Source organism: Cyprinodon tularosa, unplaced genomic scaffold, assembly GCF_016077235.1.
Source record: "Cyprinodon tularosa strain WSP-4 unplaced genomic scaffold, ASM1607723v1 ctg122, whole genome shotgun sequence".
Taxonomy (NCBI): Eukaryota; Metazoa; Chordata; class Actinopteri; order Cyprinodontiformes; family Cyprinodontidae; genus Cyprinodon; species Cyprinodon tularosa.
The window spans coordinates 1,790,053-1,795,961 of record NW_024038026.1 but is presented as its reverse complement, the minus strand read 5'-3'; the positions used below and the strand labels follow the sequence as shown (position 1 = coordinate 1,795,961).

Genomic DNA, 5,909 nt, shown 5'->3' with positions numbered 1-5,909 from the left:
TACAGAGTGCTTATGCAAATTCTTTGGAATGAGTTCAATTACAGAAGAACATACATAGGAATTTAGCCACATTAATTAGATGCTTGTTTTCTGGTTGCCAGGACCCGGAAGACAGAGAACTTAGGGAGTCTACGGTTTTTCAAAAAGCCCTTCAGTTTTATCAGTATACCTAGCTATGATGCATAGCTTACAGCTTCAACCTCCTTACCAGCACTGGGTCATTTTATCCAGCTTGTGCAGCCACTTAGAGTTCCTTAACACTTATGCTATATAACAAAGTGCATCATCAGCAATGCTACACACGCATCTAATGACCTCAAGATCCATAGGATAAACGGGTGACTGCCCCTTTTTAAAAATGAGCTAGTGAATCAGTCCAGCCTGTTACCCAGTGGAATCCCCAAGTATGTTTAAGTGTGCATCTTCTATGGGAGAATTATCCTGCCATAATGCAAGAGCAAATCATTTCAATTTGAGAAAAGAATTTCATCTTCTTGCACACAAAACTTATAATGCTCACACTCAAAACATGCGCTCTCTCTCAAATATTTTCTCTTCTCTCTCAAATCTTTGTTTCTTCTCTCAGATTTAATGCTTCTTGCACAGATATTTTCTCCTCTCGCTTGCCTCCTTCTCTTCGCGCACAAACCGCGCTCTGCTCGGGTCTCAAATGCGCTCGCAAACCCGTAGGCTCTGCTTGCGGATTTTTTCTTGGACGAGCAGTATGGAGGAATATTGACACGTTTTTGTGGACTTTTATGGACCTTTCTGTCTCGGGCACAATAGACCTCCATTATTTGAATGTCAGCAGACAGCAAGAAGCCTCCCAGATCTCCAGATGCATTTGAGATATCAAAAAAGTACTCCAGAGTGTTGTTCAGCATGGGGGTGAGTAGAAAATGAAGGCTAATCATGTTTTGGGTGTACTATTCCTTTAAACTTAAATCAACCATTTAAAGAGGTTTAAGCAAAATCCTAACTTAAATCTGCTACAAAATCTGTCAGCACTCTTATGATCAAAATACCAGTGGAAACAAACAAGGATGTCCCAATGCAACTTTTTCATTTCTGATACGATACCAATATTCCAGACAATATTGACACAATACTACATTAGCATAAGTAATGCAAACATTGTTTTAAACTTATTTTGTATAGTAGAATGTTAGAAAAGGCTTGATCAAGTGACAGTAATTAAGCCTTACTAAAACAGAGAACCATTGTCAACAACAAAAGGCATAAACAATTGACCCATGTAATATTGAACCAATATCCGATATTAGCACCCCTAGAAACACTTAAAAATTAATTAATGCAATGCTTTGGTTATTGAGAAGGTTATAAATATTTTCTATGTTTTTATGATCCCTTTTACATATTCTTTTAAACATTTTTTTTTGTAGAAAAACTCTTTACTCTAAGTACCATAATATTTTTGAAGACAACAAATATAATAATACTTTGCAAGGGTAGTTTGTTTTTTAAGGCAAAGCCGAGGTAAAATTATTCCTGTGTAGATTAAGAGTATTGTATAGTACACAAAAAGAAAAAAGCTAGTCTCACGTCTAATTGCTCTCTTAAAAACAAAAATATTACATTTTTTCACTATTGTATTATTTTGCATGTTTCTAATGTTACTTTGTGCCACACAGGAAATATCGAGAAAACAATAAACTATACAATTGTGCAGAGATCAAGAACCGCAAATACAGCAAATGTGGAAGATACTGAAACGCTGGAGTGTTCAATTCTGTCTGGCTCTCAGACCAAGACTTGTCCAGGAGAGCTCCAGGTGTTCTGGTTTAGAGCCAGATCAAGTAATTCTTATCCAGAAATTGTATTTACCAGTGGAGTCCCTCAGGATGTTTGTATGAAGAAACATGATAGAAAATGTGTTTATAGCTTCTCTAAGAATGTCAGTATCTCTGAGACTGGGACATACTACTGTGCCCTAGCCACATGTGGAGAAATACTATTTGGTGATGGGACTACTCTTGGAGTCGGTAAGATTTTTATTTTTCTACCCAAGTTAAAATGTTCATTTAAAACATCTCTTAAAAAGTTTTTTTTTTTTGTTTCTTTTCAAGATCAATCTTTAAACTCTTCATTTATCACACTGGTGACTCTAAAAATTTGCTTGATTATTTCTGTTATTTTACATATTACAATTGCATGCTACCTATCCATTAAAAAAGCCAAGAAACAGATTAAAGGTGAGGGTTATTTATTGAATTCAGTCTAAAGGTCTTCTATTTGTTTGACATATTATTCTCAATGACTTTATGCTTGGGATTACAGTACATACCGTTCCATTAAAGACAAAAAAAAAATCAGATGCCAGTAAAATAAATTGAGATTGAGCAAAGTACTAATAAATAAAAATGCTAAATAACCGAAATCACGACACCGATTTTGTATATATATTTTAACAGTATATGCAGCCTGGTGGAGCTCCTGAACTACATTTTTGTTGAGCAACACTTTGAGGCAATCACTGAAATCATGTGTTTTCTGTAATGTTCAGTAAATGTTCTCTAAGAATTCGGAACCTTTTAACATGTATATTTATTCACTGTTCATGAGCAGGGTACTTTTGTTTTAAGTCATAGGGAAGTCATATTTAAATGTCAAATCATTTTGGCTTAAACATATATATAAATATACTCTTTATCAGACCTTATTGACCCAAAAGTTAGAAAATTCTATTTAAAAAAAAAATCCTATCTTATAATCTGTGTTTTTTATTTTTTTTGTTTTATGCAGGCCAGGTGTCATATGTCAGCTTGTACACCTAAATTCGGCCAATCACATATTAACGTCATATGTCAATAAATTTTTTCAGTCATAGCATCTTGATTCATATGTCGCAGCTAATACACGCAACGGTAGAAATAAGAATCATTTACTTTACATCTCAGTGTTCACGGGGATGGATGTCTGTGTCTTCAGCAGGCGTAAAGCTAACAGAACTGGCAGCGTTGTGAGGCAAGGGCTCAAACATGTACGGCTGTAAGCCTTCTACACCAAACAAGCTTCAGCCGCCCTGGCGTCCCCTTCCACAACAACTGTGTCACCGCTTTCCTCCTCTAAATAAAAAATTATGACGAAGGAGACTAATCCTAGAACCTCCAACACAAAACCCCCCTCATCTTGCATGTCCTTAGCGATCCTTGACAGTGTCATTGCTAAGGGCTACTTGGTCCCAATGTAATTTCCCATCAGGGACCTACAAGCTCTTAGTTGCTAACTGGTCAGCAAGATGCTTCCGAGATACCGGCCACAACCAACTTGCGAACCTTCCGCCACAACAATCCCCACCTTATGATAATTGACAAAACACATTTACTTTATTCATACGTGTAAAGTCGGGCACCACTCGGGAAAATTTGGAACTGCAAACGTTGGAACAGCCGGTTCCATATGACTCTAAACAAAAATAAAAAAATAAACATTCTTTTTGTGGCTAAATTATCATTTAGTAATTTAGGTTTTCCTCTTACTTTTTTGAAATATTTCAGTCTGATTACTTTCAATCTTATAGAAAAATGTATTAAATGTGTTATTTTGTTTAAGGCAAAAAATCAAGCCACGGACATGATGTTGGCCAAAAGGAAGACCATATTGTATGTACTCCTATAGAAGAAAAACAGTCTTTTATTGACATAAGATGTTTCTAGGGACTTCAATTTTATTCTTTTTTTTTCTATGCATAGGATGAAGATAGAAATGACCTGGACTACGCAGCACTGCAGTTTCCAGGAAGCAAAGCAACCATTAGATGTATTAAGAAAAATATGGATGAAAGTGTTTATTCACAAGTAAAATGATATCCTATTTCTTTATGTATTTAGTTTAATCTTTGGTTTGCGCTTTCATAAGTACATTTTGCGCTAATTTAACCCTTTGTTATGGAGCAATTTTATCTTAAAAAAAGGAACGTTTATGTTTTTACTTACTTTTTATGATAGTTTAAAAGTACCTGTTTGTACTTATGTTATAACAATGCTGAAATTAACTATTTTATTCAGTGAATAGAAGTCTACAGAGCAACATATGTTAAGCAAAACTCAGCAGACATAGTGGCTCACAAGCATTAGTGCAGTTTTGCTTTTTTCATGCTTGTTGTTTAGACTCACATATTGAATGAGGGAACTAAGATCCCCATTATACTGTTAAGATAATTATCATTGATGATTACACCTTGTTATTGGCTGCCTGTTGCATGTCAGAACTCATGTTTTCCACAATAGTTTATCAGCTTGAGACATTTCCTCTCTCCTGATACAGTTATAATCTTCATTCTGTACGTGGCAAATATTTGAGAATGACATCAGTGTGGTGTCCATCAACTAAGAGCAAATTGGAATATTTGGATAAGGCTGCTGCCATGATGTCTATTCATCTGCGAACGTGTATGATGGAAAATGTGATCATGTGGCAGACTGGAGACATATAAAATGCCTTTTTAACTGTTAATTGGGGCCACTTCCTGACAGGTGAACCGAGAGGGTGGGCAGCTGCCATTCTATAAATTCTGTAACTTCTCTGATCTGAATAAGATTACAATTTATATCAAAATCTGTTGTCATGTCTCCTTGTTATTTAATACATATAAGTTATGAGTTGTTTTTTGAAGAGTTTGTCCCTAGTGATTTCACCAACACAAATAAACATCATTATATCCTTATTTAGAATTGTGTAGAAAATAAATTGGAGATCAATGAAAATACTAAATTTCTGCTTGATTTTAAAATGTTCAAATTGCAAAAGTGAACACCATACTGCAGATTATTGAGAAGTATGTAATTAGAGAAAGAAGAGAAAGAAGCTGCCATGCACTCAGTGATACATTTTAAATCAGTCAACCTTTATCATCATGTAAACACAGCATCTTCTGCTGCTTTTTGCTCATGAAACAAAAGCCAAAAATAGAGTCCAAAAAGCAAAAAAAAGGTGGGTAGTTTTGGAAACCAAAAGTCTCTGGAGGCTGGCCATGATGCTGAAGACGAGGAAGAGTCTCAGGAAGTCGGCAGTGAGGCCAGCGATGAAAGGGGGTCTCTGGAGGACGACGTCTCTGCAGCCTTGGGGGACGCCGTGTCTGCAGCTGGAGCCTTGGAGGACGGCGTCGCTGCACCAGCCACCGACTGCGGTGCAGGAATCTCGGAGTGGGGGCCGCCGACTGCAGCAAAGGAACCTCGGAGGGGGCCACCGACTAAGGGGCCTTGGAGAAGTGGGGATGCTAATAGGCTCAGATGGTGGAGCTAGGACAATGGGTGGAGCTGACTGAGTGGCTAGGACACTGGGGGAAGGCAACTGAGGAGAAGGGAGGACTGGTTCACTAATGGGTTCTGGCTTGGGGACTGGCCCGCTAATGAGCTCTGGACCGCTTATTTGCTTTAGACTGGCATGCTAGGGGGTTCTGGCATGCTAGGGGGTTCTGGCCAATTAAAGCTGCCATATAGATGAGCTGCATTGTACACATCAGGCACGGTGGGACAAAGGGACTGAGTAAACTGTCCTAGATCAGATTTATTCACTAGGCTGTCTCTTTTTGGACAGGGTAGGATCTGTGGTTAATGAAATCACTCTAGCTAATTGGGCAATCTGGGTACTCGGTTCAGACGGGGCAGAATGTAAGACAAAGGGGATCAATTAAAGAACAGATTCCCCTTAATATGATTGGGATTAAAAACAATCAACTGCTTGTTACGCCAAACGGCACGACTGCCTATACAAAATTACCTATGGTAGTTTGAAAGCTGTTAATTACCCGCCTCACAAATGTGGACCAGGTGATAAGAATTACATAGGTCATGCTTAGTAAACACAGTTTCTCTAAGAAGTAGTGCCAATACAGAGAACATGAGTGGTAATCTCTATTTTTTCTTAATAGGGACATCATAAATCCC

General features: G+C 37.6%; 1 long non-coding RNA gene across 1 annotated transcript; it reads left to right on the top strand.

Moving 5' to 3' along the window:
* Window positions 1-1,990: 1,990 nt before the first annotated feature.
* Window positions 1,991-4,560, top strand: LOC119777217. Its single transcript, XR_005279899.1, has 3 exons — window positions 1,991-2,213; window positions 3,574-3,623; window positions 3,714-4,560. It is a non-coding gene; the product is annotated as an uncharacterized LOC119777217 (long non-coding RNA).
* Window positions 4,561-5,909: the final 1,349 nt, after the last annotated feature.